At 44.7% G+C, this 22,038-nt stretch overlaps 1 protein-coding gene across 1 annotated transcript in view; it reads left to right on the top strand.

Annotated features, from left to right (window-relative positions):
* SLC35F4 (solute carrier family 35 member F4) overlaps positions 1 to 22,038 on the top strand; it is a 78,042-nt gene that overhangs the window by 30,366 nt on the left and 25,638 nt on the right. The window lies entirely within an intron of this gene.

Here is a 22,038-nt window from a genome sequence, read left to right as displayed (position 1 = left end):
TTAGAAATCCATATTTTTGTTTATCACCAGTTGAACTGCTGCCCAAATGAATAAGAAAAACCTGCATAACATTAGTTCATACTGTCCTATTTAACAATTACCTAATGCATTGTGTACTGCAGTTCATTTGGGATGTTTTATCCGTTGTCGTCGGACAAAACATCGGCACAGGCTTTGCTGCTGTAGACAAAAATGTCAGCAAATTGCTGGCCAAGCGGAGATGTGTGGTCAGTAAATCACTTTGATGTTTTTCATTGTCAGGGTTGAAGTTCTGCCACAAGAACCTAAAAATAAAATGGTTTAAACTCTCGACGTGCAGCCAATCTATCACTTTCAGTTAAATGGATGGATTAACTGTACTGTTTAAGTATGCTCAGCAAATCCACTGGCATATAGATCATTTCCATTTAATGTTAAGTATGCTGAGCAAGCACAGTAAAGGTTAACATCAGACTGTAGGTCGGAGTAACTATGCATTAGCACCTTGTGACCAAAGGTAGAAAACCATTAAATCTAGCTCAACACCTGTGCCAACAGAGGCTCTTAACATTTTTCTCAAAGGCAGCAACATTTTATGAAAATGTTTGACCAGGAAATAATACAGTGAGAGTTACCTCCTTGTTTTAAGTAAGTCCTGGGCACAGAGATATAACAATACATTGTTATATTAAAAGAACAGCAGTTATACAGTAAATTCACAGACATTTCATGGACAGATAGAGTTGTAAAATTGGGTGCAGGGGATAAAAGGGCTGGTGAGTTTCAGATTGAAATAGAGAAGCTTTAACATCAGCAAGCATCATCCAATGGCTCACACCCTTTAGCTGCGCCAAAGGCTGTCCGCCTTTGGGGTGACACAGATGTACATTGAAGGTGTTCAGATTGAATGCAGCTGAGAATTCAAAGTTCTTTGTCCTCTTGGCTCATTAACATTCCAGTGGGTGGGGTTGACGTCTCACAAAGTACAAGCAAATGTTAACCCTTAGCAAGCTGTTCCTGTGCAGAAGGGAGCAGCTCTTTCGGAGCCCCTTCAGGTGTGTTCGCCTTTGGGGCGACGCAGGTGTACACATCTCAGCCCATGTGTATTAAACAGTACAGTAATATGCCACAAACACACCGTCAGGCGCTGGAGGAGATGTCAAGGGTCATTCACTTGATGTGTCTTCCGGGGCCAGAAGGTGTTTTAAGGTATAGCACTGCCTAGTACATCTGGCCCATATTTAATGAAGATTCTGTTACATCTTTTTCTTCAACAGCCAAACACCTTGTCTTCTTGAAAGAGTTATAGCTTTCAGGGAGTTTGCTTATGAAGCAGATTGATGTTGAAGACAGAGGGCCTAATCGTTGTAGGTGCCTGACCCCTGCTCTTCTGCTTCATAGTCACATCCACAGCTCATAATCACAATCACAGCAGCCCTGCTCTATCTCAATGCAAGGAATACTATGCAGTAAGAATGCTCAAACAGCATGCTCAACCAGCATGCCCAAACATGCCCCACCATATCCCACTTTCATTGGTTTAACTTTACCCCTACACCAGGGGTGGCCAACTCCAGTCCTTATTGGCCTCCAACAGGTCTGGTGTCACTGATTGCACCACCTGTGCTGAAGCTGGGACTGATTGTGCTACTTGTACTGAAGCAGGGATATCCTAAAAGCCTGACCTGTTGGTTGCTCTTGAAGACTGGAGTTGGCCATCCCTGATCTACACTATTTAAAGGAGCAATCCCTCCTAGGACCAAAGTGAATTAATTAAGTATATAGGATCATTGATACCTTTTTCTTATACAAATCTGACACCTATTAGTGTCTTACATTAATTTTCTAAAGTTAGATTTATTTTTTTCTGGCCAGTCCCTTTTGTGTGATGTCACTGTATGATGTCATGGTGTGATCAGCAAGTCCTTGTACAGTCAGAGTCCCCTCTCCCCTTAACTTTATTGGTTCTCTGGTAAAGACAGGGAGTGGGATACGGGGAAAGAAAACAAACTTTTCCCCATTCGGAGGCCCCCAAGAAATTCCGCCGGACGACTTTGTGGGATTGTACCTTTAAAAAATAGTCACTTTTCCGAGACAGGTAATGGTCCCTCCCACCTTGTAATTCACTCAGCTGGCTCTCCAACCATTAACATTCATTTTTAAGACGATTCCTCTCCTCCGCTAGGCCGTACCCTTCTCTGGCTTTCTATACACTCCTCTGCCCTTCTCTCTATGGAGGTAACACTATTTACGCCAAAGTGGCTCTTCAGGCCATTGTTTTAATTGAAACTTTCCATTGATTTCAATGATGATTTTCTGCCGATAACTGCCCGAGCCAACACTTCAGCATCTGTAGAAGTACCTTCCATGTTTACACTACTTATACTAGCTGTCATTGTGCTTGTCAGAGATGGATGAAACGGATTTTAGGGGGAAAATGCGAGAAAATCCTGGTCACATAATGTCCACCCTGATACTCCTCATTGGCAGCACCCAACAGGATGATATCCATTCCATAGTTTCCATCCTGTGTCTCATCAATAAATACCGTACAGCTTTCATAAGCTCGTCAGGCAAGGGACTCCTCCTCCCCAGGTTTACTTTTATGGATTCGTATTAGCCGCTTTGGTTCCTGGTGGAGTGGGTACGGTGGCCTCTGCAGTCCAAAATGCAAAGGGCAGGAACCAGAACAGCTGACGCGAGTACTGATGCAAGGCAACCCGGGACGCGAGTGAGAGACGCAGAAAGGGGAAGCCGTGCACGCGGGTACGCACACAGCAAGGAGCCGAGTCTGGAGTGGGGTTGGAGTGCGCCCAAAGTCACTCTCTGCTTTAGACCAGCGGGGAAAGTGGGAGTTTCCCCCCTTTGTTGTTTGTCAATGAAAGTAAAATGTTAATGCGCCATATTGCATGTATCTGTGCTTCCTTTTCTACATGAGGTTTCTCAATGAGGAACCACTCCGGAGGATCATGTTTCATGGAGTTACAGTATAAGTGATATCAGTGTCTGTTTATATTCACTGGGTTTATTGCACGCTTATATTGCCCTATTATATTCACATTCATTTTGCGCCACAAACACCAGTTTGTTTCGTTTAGTGTGTTTTGCGGTCTGGGGTACCGCAGGTTTTGAGGCCGCATCTGAGTTTGCTCACAAAATATCAATTTTATATGTTTGCAACTTATTCTGTTCACTTTAAACCCCTGTTTATTATAGAACCAACTATGCATTTAACACACACAAAAATCTGCGGTAGCAAAATGTGTCAGAGACTGTAAATACTCTCTACAAAGCATGCATCAGTGATACCCCCCTCCCCCCCCCCCCCCCAATTAAGCCCTCTTTGAAGACCAGCACAGACCCAGGAAGAGTATTGACCGGTTATAAACCCAATATATTGTATGTAGAGAAACGATAACCACATTAACCCCTGAAGCACCAGATTTTATTAAAACACATAATATTCCCCACCATTTTCATTACAGAAGCTATAAGAAAAATATCCTCATTTATAAGGCACTAGAAGCTAAAAAGTGGGACAGCCTGTGTGAATGTCATTACCTAGAATCCTTATCTGCACTGTAACGGGTAACATTGCAGTGAATTATGCAGGTTTGTACATGTACAGCAACAACTGGTATCTCTTGAAGGCGACCACTGCGGTAACAGTGAAAATAAAATACACATGGGTAAGGCGGCGTCCATGCAGCCGAAGACCGCGCGGATGCGTGCGGCGCGATCACAATGCCTTAAGGCAATGATCGCGCCCATAGACCACGCGCATGACAGCAGGAGGGGGCGCGCGGCGCGCGAGGAATCACTTCAAACTGATTCCTCGGTGCAACAGCCAGGTCACGTGAGCGGTTCGCCCAATGAGGGTGAACCGGCTCGTGACATCACAGGCATGCCCATAGACACGCCCCCTACATCACGTCTACCTTGTCCAGAAAACGCTCTCGCTAAACGCGGGTGACGTCACGCGCGCACACGCCACCGCGCGGTCTTCTGCAGCACAGATGCAGCCTAAGAGAGAATCTTTTTGTGTAACGTCATGTGCAGTATACAGTAGCTTCACCACAACTGAGCTCAAATAAAAACCATTATAACACCATTCTCTTAGCAATATACTCAACATTTGCTGTTTGTTAATTATTGTGGCGTAGCTATTAGGATTCATATAGCAAATACGAGTATTTCCAGGATAATGCCCAGTGTATGTTTTTATGCGCCCTTACTGCTTGCACTAAAAAGTTAACTTTACCCTCCGGAAATCAAAATGGCAGAAAGCCAAGGAGAGTAAGGCTGCTAGGACAATACATTATTCTCTGTGGACAAACATTCGAAAGCAGTCTCTCTATAATAAGGAACATCTTATTAAAGAAAACCATGCTTGAAAAGGCTGCTTGAGGTTTGCACTGTTTTCATTTGCTTATAAGTTAGCGTTTTGTATGACTTGCCATTGATGCTTAGCGGGCTTACCAATTTATTCCATGAAAATCGCCACATTTGATGAAATGATTTAAAGATGACAAGGTAAATGTGTTTCGAATTTTTAAAGCATTGAGATATGGTAGGACAGGGGGAGGCCAACTCCAGTCCTTATGGGCCCCAACATTTCAGGTTTTCAGGATATCCCTGCTTCAGCACAGGTGGCTCAATCATTGGCTCAGTCTTTGGCTCTAGTCTTTGACTTTGGCTCTAGTCTTTGGCTGAGCCACTGATTGACCCACCTGTGCTGAAGCAGGGATATCCTGAAAACCTTAAATGTTAGTGGCTCGAGGACTGGAGTTGTCTTACCCCAGTTCTACTTTCTCATTGGCTTCCGTAGGCTTCAAGTTTTTCCACTGATACCAATGGAGGTCGGATACAGAAATAAATGTTTTGTTGTTGTTGTTTTTCCATTTTATTTGGTTCAGAAAGCCATCAACTTTTCCAAATCCCTTAATATGTTGTATTTGCACAACATTTCAGAAGCCTGTGTATTATTGACATTGGACTGAGTATATTGCCAAAGGTCTGTGTCAGCTCTCTCTTGGAAAAAGAAACTCATACATATAAATATGCCCTTGGAACTGCTTTAAGAAAGCATACACGCCCGGATTCCCTAACCTCTTATACAGGTTATCACACCACAATCTTACAATAACTGCCATTGGCTTGGCTTGCAATTAATGCGGGATTGCAGTTCAATAACCTATTTAACCCTCACTGTCTGGCTACTAGGGAGTTTACACCGAATGTCTCTTATCTTGGCTTGTTTAGTGTGGGTTACCTTGTCAGGGTGCTGGATCCGTGCAGGCCGAGCGTTGTTACCTTGTCAGGGTGCTGGATCCGTACAGGCCTTGAGTGGGTTACCTTGTCAGGGTGCTGGATCCGTGCAGGCCGGGCGTTGGTTACCTTGTCAGGGTGCTGGATCCATGCAGGCCGGGAGTGGGTTACCGTGTCAGGGTGCTGGATCCATGCAGGCCGGGAGTGGGTTACCTTGTATGTATTGTATGTCTTTATTTATATAGCGCCATAAATGTACATAGCGCTTCACAGTAGTAATACATATCATATAAATAACAAATAATATAAATAACAGATCATGGGAAGGAGTGCTTCAGACATACTGTAAAAGTAACATTAAGGAAGGAGTCCCTGCTCCGAGGAGCTTACAATCTAATTGGTAGGTAGGGAGAACGTACAGAGACAGTAGGAGGGAATACTAGTAAGTGCGTCTGCAGGGGGCCAAGCTTTATGTATCGTGTCCATGATTATCCAGTGCTATTCATATGCTTCTTTAAGCAAGTGTGTCTTAAGGTGAGTCTTAAAGGTGGATAGCGAGGGGGCTAGTCGGGTATTGTGGGGAAGGGCATTCCAGAGGTGTGGGGCAGAAAGTGAGAAAGGTTTAAGGTGGGAGAGAGCTTTAGATACAAAGGGGGTAGAAAGAAGACATCCTTGAGAAGAACGCAAGAGTCGGGATGGTGCATAGCGAGAAATTAGGGCTGAGATGTAAGGAGGGGCAGAAGAATGTAAAGCTTTAAAAGTGAGCAGGAGAATTGAATGTGAGATACGTGATTTAATCGGAAGCCAGGAGAGGGATTTCAGGAGGGGAGATGCGGAGACAGATTTAGGAAAGAGTAGAGTGATTCTGGCAGCAGCGTTTAGGATAGATTGTAGGGGAGACAGGTGAGAGGCAGGAAGGCCAGACAGCAGGAGGTTACAGTAATCAAGACGGGAGAGAATGAGGGCCTGAGTCAGAGTTTTAGCAGTTGAGTAACAGAGGAAAGGGCATATCTTTGTGATATTGCGGAGGAAAAAGCGACAACTTTTAGAAACGTTTTGAATATGAGAGGAGAATGAGAGTGAGGAATCAAGTGTAACCCGTAGGCAGCGTGCTTGGGCTACTGGGTGAATGATCGTATTTCCAATAGCAATGTGGAAGGAGGTAGTAGGGCCAGGTTTGGGAGGAAGTATAAGGAGCTCTGTTTTTGCCATGTTAAGTTTCAGTCGGCGGATGGCCATCCAGGATGATATGTCAGAGAGGCATTCAGAAACTTTGGTCTGTATAGCAGGTGTAAGGTCAGGGGTTGAAAGGTAAATTTGTGTGTCGTCAGCATAGAGGTGATATTTAAACCCAAAAGATGTGATTAGGTCACCTAGAGAGAGTGTGTAGAGAGAAAAGAGAAGGGGTCCCAGGACAGAGCCCTGGGGTACCCCCACAGAGAGATCAATAGAGGAGGAGGAGGTGTTAGCAAAAGAGACACTGAAGGTACGATGGGAGAGGTGAGAGGAGATCCAGGATAAAGCTTTGTTCCGAATACCAAGAGTATGGAGAATGTGAAGGAGAAGAGGGTGGTCCACGGTGTCGAATGCTGCAGAGAGGTCGAGTAATATGAGCAGAGTGTAATGACCTCTGTCTTTGGCAGCATGGAGGTCGTCAGTTATTTTAGTGAGGGCTGTTTCAGTAGAGTGAGCAGTGCGGAAGCCAGATTGTAGAGGGTCTAGGACAGAATAGGTGTTGAGAAAGTGTAGCAATCGAGAGAATAGTGTCAGGGTGCTGGATCCATGCAGGCCGGGAGTGGGTTACCTTGTCAGGGTGCTGGATCCATGCAGGCCGGGAGTGGGTTACCGTGTCAGGGTGCTGGATCCATGCAGGCCGGGAGTGGGTTACCGTGTCAGGGTGCTGGATCCATGCAGGCCGATCGTTGTTAACTTGTCAGGGTGCTGGATCCGTGCAGGCCGGGCGTTGGTTACCTTGTCATGGTGCTGGATCCATGCAGGCCGGGCGTTGGTTACCTTGTCATGGCGCTGGATCCGTGCAGGCCGGTGTTGGTTACCTTGTCAGGGTGCTGGATCCATGCAGGCCGGGCGTTGGTTACCGTGTGATGGTGCTGGATCCGTGCAGGCCGGGCGTTGGTTACCTTGTCCGGGTGCTGGATCCGTGCAGGCCGGGCGTTGGTCACCGTGTCAGGGTGCTGGATCCGTGCAGGCCGTGCATTGTTACCTTGTCAGGGTGCTGGATCCGTACAGGCCTTGAGTGGGTTACCGTGTCAGGGTGCTGGATCCATGCAGGCTGGGCGTAGGTTACCGTGTCAGGGTGCTGGATCTGTACAGGCTGGGAGTAGGTTACCGTGTCAGGGTGCTGGATCCATACATGCTGGGCGTTGGTAACACAATGATGGACGCCAGGAACTTTATTCATACAAACAGTATCTTTATTAATCACCATCAATAACGTCTTGATTAAACGTTACTACACTTCATGTATGGTATCATCACTGTTCTGTGTATGTGCTGCCTGTATCCTCTTCCCTAGCTGCTCCCTATCTTGGCCCGCTAGGAAGATGCTGAGGCTTGAGTAACTCCTGTTACCTAAAGGATTCCTCTGCTTTGTAGCGTCAACACTGCTCCATCTCCTTTGGACCCCTGTCAGGCCTTGTGCTACTCTCTGTCTGGGGTCAGTACCCCCGGTGCGGGTACTGAATGCCATCATCCTGGGTGAGAGCCAGCTATGGAACCGTCGATTGGTCTGATCCAGCTAAGCTTTGGGGCTGCGGATTGTGGAGCCTCCTTTGGGCATAGGCTGCCTCTCTGTGAACCTTTAGAGCAGGGGTTTCCAACTTTTTTTTAGTTAAGGTATGAAAATTCTGTGAAATTCTGAGGAGCCCCAACCCTCTCTAATAGCGCGTCTGAGATCAGATGCATTGTAAGGAACCCCAACCCTCTCTAATAGCGCGTCTGAGATCAGATGCATTGTAAGGAACCCCAACCCTATCTAATAGCGTGTCTGAGATCAGATGCATTGTAAGGAACCCCAACCCTCTCTAATAGCGGGTCTGAGATCAGACGCATTGTAAGGAACCCCAACCCTCTCTAATAGCGTGCCCGAGATCAGATGCATTGTAAGGATCCACAACCCTCTCTAATGTTTCGGTCCCATGTCGATCCTGATCCGGGGGAACCCAAGGGTTCCTAGGAACCCTAGTTGAAAACACAGCTTTAGAGTAGTGTGGTGCCATCCCTGGGAATGCTATATAAACAGGGCACTGTCCCTAACTAGAAAACAATAAAAGGGAATTCTTACCCTATCCTAGATATATCTACAGTATAAACCTATATACACAGTGAGATCCCTCCTCTTCAACTCCTCCTGGGACCTGACCTTCTAGAAAGCTTACTCTCTCTCTCTCTCTCTCTCTCTCTCTCTCTCTCTCTCTCTCTCTCTCTCTCTCTCTCTCTCTCTCTTTCTCTCTCTCTCTCTCTCTCTCTCTCTCTTTTTCTCTCTCTCTTTTTCTCTCTCTCTCTCTCTTTTTCTCTCTCTCTCTCTCCCAAAGGAGGGTGGGGGGTTACACCTATATCTGTGGTTAGCGAATCTTCACCACTGTGTTATATTGCCTGTCTACAGTAAGTGATGAGATTGGGAGAAATTACCACTGGATCATAATTGTGCCAATACACAGCTCTGAACTTGCGTATAATATCATTTAAAAACAGGGCACCAATAGTATTCAACCCCCCCCCCCCCCCAGCTTGTGCCATCAATCTAAATGTTTTGCTGCTTCGTGTCCTGAAGCCTGAGACAAACTGAGTAAAAAATGCAGCGGCTTGGAGATCCCGGAATTATAGCGAGGAATCTATAGTGAATAAATTACTGAAGGCAGCTCTGTCGGTCCCAGCATAGTGATTGGCCACGGATATGTTGCATAGAGGAGGGCCTTGTAAGCACACAGTACTGTCATTTAATAATGGAATGAACTGCCGAGTTGCAGGTAGCTTCAGGGAGAATACAATTTATATTTTTGTTACCCCTCTTTAGGGTATTAGTCAGGCGTAGTTGGCCCAGATAAGTGTTGTCCGGTGTCTGATCTGGGTTTCGTGTTTGTTCTAACTTGTTCTAGCTTCTAACTGTGAGAACATTAACAAACGATTCTAGAATGTGTTATATGAGTGAGTGCATTCATTGAATCTTTAATGTACATTGTTAAGTGTACAACAGTAAACAAAGAAGTGCATATCCAATATGGCAAATTATTAGATTCATTTCCCCGTGTTTTTCTTCTTCTCAGAATTATGGGTCATTTAGTGCAATCTTTTGGCCAAGACAAGTTAAGCTGCCTGCACGTCAAGGTCGGCCCTATCAGCAGGCACCGACACTACCAATGGTATATACTGTGTCCTTTATATGTCCTCCTCTGCAATCGAGAGAAAAGGAAACTAAACTATTGTATTGTCAAAATCAAGAATGCAAGAGTGCAGTGCCTAAGAGGTTAACATTTGGACACACTATATGTGCTAACATGCTATGTGTAAGTTACAGGGTAATAGCAACGGGTTAAAAAACAGAATTGCCCTTAGAATTAGTGGGGGGGGGGGAGTAGGGGGTGGAAGTAAAGTGTAATATATATATATATTTATATATATATATATATATATATATATATAGTCAAATAGAACAGTTGGCACTCCTTAGGTGCTGATAGGTTGTAGGTACTTGCCCCATATGGATAATATAGACACATTCATATACATACACCCCAAGCTACCTTGTTAAGTGGTTTTAATGCTAAACGTGGTGTCATTATTATCAAAATGATGGGGAAAATCTGAATACATTGACACTGACAAGTTGTCTTAATATAATTTTAAGCATTCGAAGTCTTGTCACAGAAAGGAATTATTCTTCAGTCTTTAAATATGTTTAGAAAAAAGATTGAATGGTGCTGAAGCTGTGGAGTGCTCACATGCATACATTTATTTATTTATTTATAAAATGTTACCAGGAAGTAATACATTGAGAGTTACCTCTCGTTTTCAAGTATGTCCTGGGCACAGAGTAGAAAGAACTTAAACTGGTGGTGGATATGAGAGTCTCTGGTAGGTTGTTCCTTTTTTGGGGTGCACGGAAGGAGAAGGAGGAACGTCCGGATACTTTGTTGAGCCTTGGGACCATGAATAGTCTTTTGGAGATATATATAGCAGTATTGCATGTGTATGTATACTCCAGATTGCTTAATTAACATATTGATAGGCTCATATAGTATAATAATTGTCAGTGAAACAGGAAAAAAACTGGCAAGTGATAAAGCGCTTTTTTAGAGTGAAACGCGTAGGTGTTGCATTTTTTTAATCTCGAGACTTTAAGTATTTTTCTTACTGCGGTCACCTCGCGATTGCTTGCTTTTTGCGCGGTTGTCCGCCGTTTTTTTTTACCTCTTCAATCTTTAAACATGCCCTGAGAAGTGTTCCTCCTACCTACAACCCAACACATAACCCAGAGCTAATGGGAAAGTCGGCTCACAGCAATGGGAACCTGCAGACATTCCCCAGTAACCTTGTGTTTATTGTAAGGGTTTGTTTTCTTCCTTATAAATTGGAAGCTCCTTTGGACATCCTTACATTTTGCATCTGTACAGGGACACAGGGAAATATCTCTGTTAGATACATTGTCCTAATCTTGATATTGACTTACAGTTGAAAGCTGACGGCAGAAACAGAACAATAAGTCCATCTAGTGGCAGATGAGAATTTTTTTCCAGGCAGATATGTTTCTTCACTGAATAAATATAGGAAAGTTGCTACACTCTAAGGCAGAGGAGCGCAAATAGGGGGATCGCGGCGGTTACAGAGGCCCTGTGCCTCCCCGAAGGCATTTAAATTAAATGCCAGGGGGGATAGTGCGAGTCCTCTGTAACTTCCCTTACTATGGCTTCCAGCGACGTGTCGTCATGGCAATGTGGCGTCAAAGGACGCCGCTGGGTCAATTGATGCCGGAGCCAAGGTAAGGATGGGAGGGGTTGCGAACGGGGGCAGCATGCAGGGTGGAAACTTGGTGCACCCCTGCTCTAAAGGGTAGACCAAGGGTGCTCAACTCCAGTCCTCAAGCCCTTCCCAACAGGTCAGATTTTAAGGATATCCCAGCTTCAGCACAGGTGGCTCAATCAGTTGCTCAGTTGAAGACTGAGCCTCTGTTTGAGCCACCTGTGCTGAAGCAGGGACTGATTGAGCCATCTGTGCTGAAGCAGGGACCGATTGAGTCATCTATGCTGAAGATGGTATATCCTGAAAACCTGACTTGTTGAGCGGGCCTGAGGAATGGAGTTGAGCCCCCCTGAGTTAGATAATAGATCCAGAAATATTTGTAAAATCAGGGTGCAAAAAGTGCCGTTACCTTTAACAAGAACAGACATTATGTTCAGCATGGGTCCAACATCATGTTATTCTGGCAATATCTTCCAATAACGTTATGCAGGACCGGCTTGGAAAATCGCCGGGCCCGAGGCAAAATGTGAGTGCGGGGCCTCGCTCTCTCGCACTTCCTGGAGCCCTACCCGTTTGGACGACGCTGGCGGCACTGGAGGGAAACACACCGGAGGGGTCCTAACATGGAAATGGGGCCCGGCGTCTGTGATTGCCACCGCTCCCACAGGTGGGGTCCCGGGGGAGAGCGTGAGGCCTGGTCCAGTCGCCATCAAGCCAGCCCTGACGATACGTATGTGTTGGCGTTATTCTGATCCAGACCCTGAAATAGGTGTTTAACTCAATTTGACAGAGAGGGAAGAAGATGGAAATAATGCTGAGTTAGAAGACATTAGTGTCCTCTACCGTTCCTGGAAGATGACTTTTAATGTATTGCCATGGTAGATTAATAAATGTCTGCCCCATGATCCAGCCTCCACCCGTTTTTTGCGGCGGTGCACCGCTCCTTCTTTCACCCATGAGAATTCATCCGGCTCCCTGCTCTCCTCTGACGTGTGCACGCTGCTGACGCCAGGGACCCATGGAAGTTATCCTGTGGAGGTCATGAGCACCTGATTGTTGATGACTATGAACCTTCTCATTCAGACTGCAGATTGTACTCCAGGTGGCACTAGCCCCAAGCGCGTTGGGATCTGCCTCTGCATCAGGGCCATGATTGCACCGACAGCCCCTAGTAGGGTAACATGGTGGGACTTGCGTTTTCCCCTCAATAGGAGTCATTCACACTGCATACCAATATATAAGACCACACCACAAGCCTCTGCTATCAACTTTTACTTCATTCTAGTGCAGCTAGAAGGGGTTGAATGATTTCATAGTATTTTGCTTAAATTAATATTTATCTTGATATTAGCATTTATTTATACGGTAAAAACATATTCCAAGCCACAGTGGACGTGAAACCCTATACTGTAACAATATATCACTACAAAATTATAATAAGACGTATTATGGGTGCAACAGGCAAGGGGGCCCCTGCTGCGAAGAGCTTACAATCTGAAAAGAAGAAGATAGAACAGGAAAAGGCAGGTTGTTACATTGTTACTGCGGAGAAGAGCACGTTTCATCAATCTGCATTCCCTTTGAGATCTCACTTCAGATCAAGAGACCTTGAAGCCTTGCACTGTGTCTATCACCTCTACTCTCAGAGAAGCCGTTTGCCAGATATCATCCCCAAGCAGGTTACCTTCTGGCCTTCACTCTGTCTGTGTCCGTGTGTTTTGAACATCAGTTCAGATAGGACCACATGACAAGCCACTTGGGTTCAGAGGCTGCCAGCAGATATCTGCTGAAATCCTTCCAAGCGCATTTTTTTCATAGACTTACCCAAGCCTTTTTATTTATGATAAGGGAAAGGAAAACAGAGGTGCCATGTGTAGTTCAAGGGTTTACACGCAGTATTCCTCTTTGTAGATTGTCTGAGGTTGACAGTTTGTTTAAATGCCCAGTACTTTCACTAGTCGAAGTGGCTTAAAATACATAGTGGTACTATGTTTGATTGAAAAAGGATGTTCTACATTTATTGTACATTGGGACTAAGCTCTCTGGACTCTATTTTAGAAGGAAATATGCAATATATAACCCATTTGGCAAAGGTGAATACAAAACTAACTAAAAAAACTCTCTACCAGCGCTTGATCCAAGTGATAGACTAATTGGTGTGATAACAACAATTGTGTGATTACAATGTGATTACATATGCAGCCAAGGGGGCAATAAACAATGGATTGTTCAAATCCAATACCATACAAATACAAATACAAAAAATGTCCCCGGCGCAAAGTGTGGTGATGATAATTACAGTACCATATCGAAAGACAGTCCTGTTTGAAAAGTCAGTCCTGGAAGTAGAATGATTCATCAACAATGTGAGGTAGATTTTCCTCTAGGCGTGTTCCCTTATGTTGTCTGCAATGACAGATAAAGAAAACACACCATTGCGCAGTATACAGACTCAATTGCCCCAACCTGAAGAGGAAAATCCCTACTTACAGGATATTTTCTTGTTCATTCGGGGGAGAGAATCTGTTCTTTAGCTCTCTTCCTCCACCTTGATCTCCACGGGCCCCTCGTGGTTCCTAAGGTGGCTCTCTTCAACTCGGGCGCACAGGGAGACCTCTCAAGAGGCGATTTGCAGAGCATATATACAACATCAAGAGAGGCCTCGAGACGCATAGCGTCTCTAATCATTTCAAGCTAGTGCATAATCAGATTCCTGATGGCCTTATATGTATGGGTATTGAACATCTAAAACCAAATTGGCGCGGGGGAGACAGGCTGGGCATGTTGTCCAAAAGAGAAAGTTATTGGATATATGTCCTGAAAACCTTGTCCCCATTGGGTCTAAATATTGATTTCGATCTGGCATCCTTTTTGAAAGACCCTTAGAATCTGCTTGTTTCATCTTTCTTCAATGTAGTTATCGTTTTCTATTGAATTTGTAAATATGATCAATGTTAAACATTAGGTTTATGTAATCAACTATAGGACAAGTGTTTATTTTATTAATTTAATGTTTTAACATGTTTTAAGTCATTTTATATGTTTTGATATTTTAAAAGGGTAGTAGTGAGGACTGGTTTGACCCCAACAGCACAGTATATCAATTAAGCTGTTTCTGGTCCTGCAATTACTCAGTTAAGTGACGAAAATGATCGCCGCCCATTTGTGGGCAGATACAAGTTTTAGTGCATGTACTTAAGGCACCAGTGTACTGGACTCCTTCATCTCCTGAGGAAGTGACGTAGCGTCACGAAACGCGTAGAGAGGAGGAGCCTAATACAGTGCACGTTGTAAGCTGTCACCTGCGTTGCATCTCGTGGTGTGGGGAGAACTTCGGGCGCTGCGCCGCTGACGTCATCGGTTGGCGCGCGACGTCGTGAACAACACACCATCGAGTGGACATAGGCTGCGGACAGCATTCTTGAGCGGCATGTTTGCCCTCGCAAAATGTGAGTGTAACATCGCTGCTTTTTAACATTGTTAAATAAAATTTGTGGAGTACACTAGGCTGTCTTTCAATTTTCTCCAACCACGGTTGTTGTGGTGTATGCTGCTACTTGGACGACGCAGACCGAGTTGAAGAGAGCCACCTTAGGAACACGAGGGGCCCGTGGAGATCAAGGTGGAGGAAGAGAGCTAAAGAACAGATTCTCTCCCCCGAATGAACAAGAAAATATCCTGTAAGTAGGGATTTTCCTCTTCAGGTTGGGGCCATTTGGCAAAGGGATGGAAAATGTTCTCAGGATTCCTGTAAACCTGTATCTGTTTTTAGGAAGCCTCACTGTCTATATCTTACCTAAACTACAAATATTATAGGGCTACTAGTTGTGATATTGCAAGTGTAGGCAGCCAATACACTGAGCAAAATCAAAGTCCAGAGCACACGGGAAAATTACCAAAATATTTTACATTTATTCAATAACCAAAATGGAAAATGGAAACAAAAATCGCCAAAGTTTTGGTCCAATAGGACATTCCTCAGGACAAATACTAAAGTGTGTAAATGTGATATAAATTCCCAAAAGGGGCACACCAAACATCAGGGACAGCGTCACGTAATACCATTGAAACGTTACGGAGAAGGATGGACGCCATGAGGTCAGCGTGCAGATCTAAACACCAACGTGCTTACAGAAAAGAACAGAAAATATTGAATAAATGAACAAGCATTACTGAAATACAAATGTACAAATGCACCAGAAAAAAGGGATGTGTTCAGTGAGAATGAGATAATAACAAAACAATAAGATGAATACAGGTTGTCCTCGTTATCCAACGTTTCACTTTACAACGAATGGCATATCCAACGCTTTACAATGCAACCCCAAGGGCCGTTTATTGACGCCTCTTAGGCCTCGGCCAAGCTTCACGCTGGCGTGCTGAGGCGCGCTGAGGCTCAGGGAAAGCGGGTGCTTTCCCTGGCCTTGCGGGTGCTTTCCCTGCGCGCCGTCAGGGGGCGGGCTGGGGGTGGGCCAGTGACGTTACGGAGCTGGTTCGCCCTCATTGGGCGAACCGCTCACGTGACCGGCCCTGCGCGCCGGCAAGCGGGGGAATTTTAAATTTCCCTAAGACCGCGGAAGCGTAGGCGAGCCCCTACTAAAGCCGCTCTAATTGCGGCTGTAGGGGTTCAGTGCTGAGCGGGAGCACGCCTCAGCGCGCCTCTGCCAGCAAGCAGGTAACATGGCCGAGGCCTAAGCGTTATCCAATGCTCATCGCCACTGATTAACATGGGACTCACTTTACAACGGTTTCACGATCCAACGCTACTCCCAGAACGGATTCCGTTGGATAACCGAGGATCGCCTGTACGTTGCACTCTCATTTGAGAAGTTACAAACATCCGTATTTCCAAACATTGCGATAATATTTACATGCATATAATACAAAAGGGAAATGTACATCTCCTATTTATTCAAAATCCCATAACCGTATCAAACATGTCTGCATAAAAGTCCAAACAAGAAACCTTCATCCTGCTGAAATACACATACAAAGATTATGGGTGGGCACTTTCATTGGGGTCTTGGTTCTGTGCATTTCTTTTATGTTTTGGTTTTGCTTGAAAGTTTGTTTACGTTTTTAAATTTGCTAAAAGTTATGGGGAAAAAACTCAAAATAAGCAGTCATTTAAAGAAAAAAGAAAAAAAACGAGCAACCTTTTTTGAACTTTGAAGTCTAAAAACCATAAAAACACACAAAACAAAATGACTCAGACGACGAGCCTCTCTCTGGTTTTGGAAAAAAGGAAAACTGAGAGCACAGCAAAAAGCGTGGAATTGGAGGCCAATAGAAAAAATAACAAAAACTTTATTGAAACGTGCCTAGTTTAAAAAGATCGCCGTGGCCAGCTTTTCCCTGTACCTATGTGATTGCTTGTGGGTTTCATTCGCTACAGCTACAGCTTTCCGCTTTATACTCAGGACTCCGGTACATCAAGGGTTAATGTGGATGCATCCGCGTGATGCACGCGTGTCTACTGGGCTTGTAGCGCCACACAGGTTTATTCCTCTCATTTCTCTCTGGTTTTGGCTTGGATTAGATAGTTCAAAGTTCACAAAGTTTGGATTTTGAACCCGCAAATCTGCCCATCTTAATATATAAAATCGAAAGGTTGGTGCTAGCTGCGGTGAATCTGATTGGTCCTCAGCCTCTGGCCAATCAGATTGGTGGGTCTGACGTCACCCAACTGCCACTCTCTTCCCCCTCGGCCACACTCTCTCTCTCTCTCCTTTCACCCTGAGAGAGAGGGGGGAAGCGGAGAAACATACAGGGGGAGTGGAGAGGAGGGACCCGGAAATTTTAAGCAACCCCCCCCTCCTGTCCACTGCCCCCCCTCCTGTCCACTGTTGTCCCCCCACCCCTCCTGTCCACTGTCGTCCCCCCACCCCTCCTGTCCACTGTCCCCCCCCTCCTGTCCACTGTACCCCCCTTCCTGTCCACTGTTTCCCCCCCTCCTGTCCACTGTCCCCCCCACCCCTCCTGTCCACTGTCCCCCCCCACCCCTCCTGTCCACTGTCCCCCCCCACCCCTCCTGTCCACTGTCCCCCCCCACCCCTCCTGTCCACTGTCCCCCCCCCTCCTGTCCACTGTGTGTCCCCCCTCCTGTCCACTGTCGTCGTCCCCCCCCCCCCTCCCAGCGGGAAATTTAACTCACGGGCAATGCCGGGTCTCTCAGCTAGTCCTTAATAAAGATTAAAAATGATCACGTAAATGACAATAAAACATTTCGTTTTTTTTTATATAATCAGAATAAAATGTAAAGGGCACAAAACATTATGTTGATGAATAAAGAAAACCCCCAACAATATATGAAACACAGCTTTCTACTTCATTCATGAAATGTACACAAAGACAGTTCTCACCACACAACCATAAATCTATCTTTTCTCCAGGAATCAGTGATGCTCAAGCGCATCGCTGAGGCTCTTGGGAGAGAGGGTATCCCAAGTAAAAATCCCCAAACATTCCCTTTATAGTAAATGCAGCATCTTAACGTGTTACATCCCCATACAATGTAGGAAAGAGGCAAGATGGGTAACAGAATGAATGAGAATATTGTACCAAAGAGTTTTTGTCCGTTACTGAACGAATTCGGCTACGCTAATCAGTAAACTTGCTTCGTAATTCTCTTTTGGTTCTACCTGTATGGATCAGGCCCCGAGGGCATTTGATTGGGTAGACCACATAATCTATGCTACACTTAATCCTGGATTTAATGTCGTATGTCTGAACTCTCTACTCACAATTTCACAATGCAATTCTCCATGTAATGTGACAGCCAAGAACAGTGCAAAGACAACATTTCAGGTCCCAAATGGCTCAATCAGTCCCTGCTTCAGCACAGGTGGCTCAATCAGTCCCAGCTTCAGCACAGGTGGCTCAATCAATCCCAGCTTCAGCACAGTCGAAGACTGAGCCACTGATTGAGCCACTTGTGCTGAAGCAGGGATATCCTGAAAACCTGACCTGCTGGTGGCCCTTGAGGACTGGAGTTGGCCACTCCTGCTCTAGTGCTTAACGCCTCGTTCCTCCCTGCTTGCTGGAGATATGTCATTCATTCCCCATAATCCCACACCCTGCCGTGCTATTGCCTGCGTAAACCCATTGCTATGTACTGTATGCCAAATAAAACCAGCACTTCTCTAATGAGGACTAAATCGCATTTTAGGAATTATATCAACACCTTCGTTAGTGGAGCTCTGGAGGCTTTTTTTTATTATGATCAATTGACCTTTTTACTATTCCCACAGATACATAACCAGCTTCAAGACAGATGATTCCCATTGCCCATTAATTACCCAGAAGCCTCCCTAATAATTAGATGAAACTGCATTGGTTGTCTGCTTTCTTCCTAATAAAAAAAATCCCTAATCTCCACACAAGTCAACAATTTCACTGATAGACTCTTAGCCGCGATTGTAGTGGGCGTGTGCACGCCCGACATTGCGTGCTGCGTGTACAAATGTGTGTTCCTCAATGAGGCCACCCATAGTGCGTGCGTGCGAGCGCTGCGGGGCGGTAGCGTGGGCGATTTTTGAAAATACAAATTAATTAGTTTTTTTTGCGTGACGTCCACGTCACGTGTGCGGTTCAGCCAATGAGGGCGAACCAGCCTGGTGACGTGTCCGCCACGCCCCCACCATGCCTCTGTGCATGTTTTGCGCGAACGACAGGCCCGTGTGATGTCACTCGCACGCCACAACAATAATCGCAGCATTATGCAGCGTGTCCCGTTCTCAAACACAGAATGCATCTTATTGGTTTAATATAATTACATAGTAGAAGAGGTTGAACAAAAGACATGCGTCCATCAAGTTCAACCTATGCTAAATTTAGACGACAGATACTTTATCCTACATCCGTTCTTACAGTATATTGATCCAGCAGAAGGCAAACAAAATAACCCAGTGAAATATAATTTAATGATATCACATAAGGGGAAAAATTAATTCCTTCCTGACTCCAGATATTGGCAATCAGATTACTCCCATCCTTCCCGTGTTTACTTATTTGGTATATCCCTGTATACCTTTCCTTTCTAAAAAGATGGCCAAGCTTTTCTTGAAGATATCTGTAGTATCTGGCATCCCAGTCTCCATGGTTAATGAATTTCACACTTTAAATGCCCTTTCTGTAAAGAACCCTAAAATATAAATGCACACGGTTCTATTGGAAGAGCCAACGGTTTCCACATAGAAATTCCTTCTATAATTGTGGTTATCAGAAAAATAATAATTACTGTTTAGCACTGAACATATAATTTTGCAGGCACAAAATCCTGCTCCGTAGAGCTTACAATCTACATTTTTGGTGCCTGAGGCACAAGGAGATAAAAGTGACTTGCCCAAGGTCACAGGGAGATAAAGTGACTTGCTCACGATCACAGGGAGATGACATTGGGAATTGAACCACGGTCGCGTCAGTGCCTTTACTCACTGAGCCGCTCCTTCACAGGCTTTAAATACTTATTTCACTTAACAAATGAAGAGTATATGAGACGTGTCAGTTTTATTACCAGTGCTCAAATTATATAGAATTTATTTAAAGGTTTTTTTTGTGGGGTGAGCTATATAAGGTTGTCCTTTTAAATACCTGACTGAATCTAACCGTTTATTTTCTGTGTCCTTGATAATATTCCATCCTTGCTTCATGATGAGACAACTGGATTCTTTTGGCATCATTTCCATTAACAAAGAGGATCTCAACCTCTCCTGAGATGTAAGAGCATCTCCTTCCTCTTCAACCCGTAAACAAGCTTGTAAAGGGGTAATCTCTTCTAGGACCAAAGTGAACCAATCCTACTAACTTGCTTAAGGGGCCTCATCTGGGTAATTTATACTTTTTTTTACCCAAATATAGCACCTATAAATATTAAAGTTAGACTTGGGATGGCTTTGGTTTCATCTGGCTGCTCCCTTTTGTGTGATGTCACTGTGTGATGTCACTGTGTGATGTCACTGTGTGCAGCAAGCACTTGTACAGCCCCCTCCCTGTGTCCCCTTATCTTTATTGGCTCTCTGATAAGGACAGGGCGGGGGGAAAGAAAACACTTGATTGACAAACACTTCAACATTAAGAGCCCCCTAAGAAATTCAACATTGACTATGTGGGATTGCACCTGTAACAGGTTACACGCTATATATCCTTGATCAAAGTCTGTGGAAGCAAAGCTAGGGCAAACAAACCTACCCATGCACAACGCAGATAACTGTAAAATGTATTTTATATCCCATTGACTACCTTGCCTTGACGGCCAAGCTGCCATGTTGCCATCTCCCAGCATTCCCTGATGTCCCACAATTCCTCATAACAAGGTTTGAGCCGCAGCGATATCCAGAGAAATGTCAGTCAGCCATTCCCATAATGCACCGCGGCCTTGATAGGAGTAACCTTGAAAAATCAGTAACGCCACATTACCTGCCATCAAATAAACCCAAAGCGTGTTAATATGAAAAGAATGTACACGTCGTGTCATTTAATGGAGGACACAAAGGTTTTGTTTTTAACCGTTTGCAAACCAATTTGTTGTTGCCCTTTTCTGGCAGCAAAAATTTAAATGAGAAAGACAGCCAAACAGATGATTAGATTATGGTCTGTAAACGTGCTTTAAAATCAAGTAATAAATATCGAAATGTTTTGTGGTTTTAACTGAAGCCATGAAAGGTAAACTCTCCGTAACATTCCCACAAATTGCAAAATGAATCGAATGCGACCATTAGAGTGAAGCAATTAGTTTAAACCCTTGAAGCAAAGTGAAATGAAACCCTCTAGTTCTGTATGGACGTACTGTACAGCACAGTGTACACCATGGGAGCCTTATGATATGATTATATGTCATGGCATTATGCTTGTTTTCGAGGAGAACATTGTGGTGATCTGCGCTCCCATGGAGCTCTGACTGCAATCTGAGAGCTCCCCTTCCTGCTACAACAGGGGTGTTCAACTCCAGTCCTCAAGAGCCCCCAACAGGTCAGGTTTTCAGCATATCCCGGCTTCAGCACAGGTGGCCCACTCCGAGACTGAGACACTAATTGAACTACCTGTGCTGAAGAAGGGACTGATTGAGCCATCCGTGTTGAAGCTGGGGTATCCTTCGAACCTGACCTGTTGGGGGGGTCTTGAGGACTGGAGTTGAGCCCCCCTGGTCTACAACACCGGAATGACGTTGAGATCATGTGATCGCTCAGGCGCGATCACATGATCAGGTATTGCCAGAGGTGGCAGGATCCCCCGGCGCTGAAGGGGTTAACACACAATTGAGCTTGTTTAAATAAATAACTAAATAATAATAATTGATGGCATGATATTTGAGCTGCCAGAGTTGGTTGCTATTAAGAACGGGCGCGTTCGCGGGTTAAAAATCCAAAGTTGACGGTGGCGCAGTTCGATCCGAAATTCCGCGGCGAGCAGATCAAGAATTAGACTGTTGATTCGAACTCCAAGTTGAACCTAGGAACACATTTTCACATCTGAGTAACATTCGAGCCCCCCTCCCACCAAAAAAAACTTCAGATGTTTTTGTTGGTATTGTTTTTATTTATTGTATTTTTGGGAGTTATTTTGCGTTTTTGTGTTGTTTTTAAAGCAGCAGTCCAAGCTGCTAATTTTTTATTTTTTTTTATTTCCCCCTTTAATCTGTGCATCAATACAATCCACACAATGATAAGTAATTAGCTAAGTTACCGATTGTTCATTTCTCCTGTGATTGATCGGCGAAGATTCGGCTTGGGGGTTCACTAAATGGCTGCAGAGGAATATTGACTCAGTATCTGTAACTTTGTAAATGGTTGCTATAGAAACAAAAAAGGCTTGTTA

The sequence above is a fragment of the Ascaphus truei genome, chromosome 9 (assembly GCF_040206685.1).
Source record: "Ascaphus truei isolate aAscTru1 chromosome 9, aAscTru1.hap1, whole genome shotgun sequence".
NCBI lineage: Eukaryota > Metazoa > Chordata > Amphibia > Anura > Ascaphidae > Ascaphus > Ascaphus truei.
Note: the sequence above shows the minus strand (reverse complement) of the source record. Positions and strands in the feature narration are given on the sequence as shown.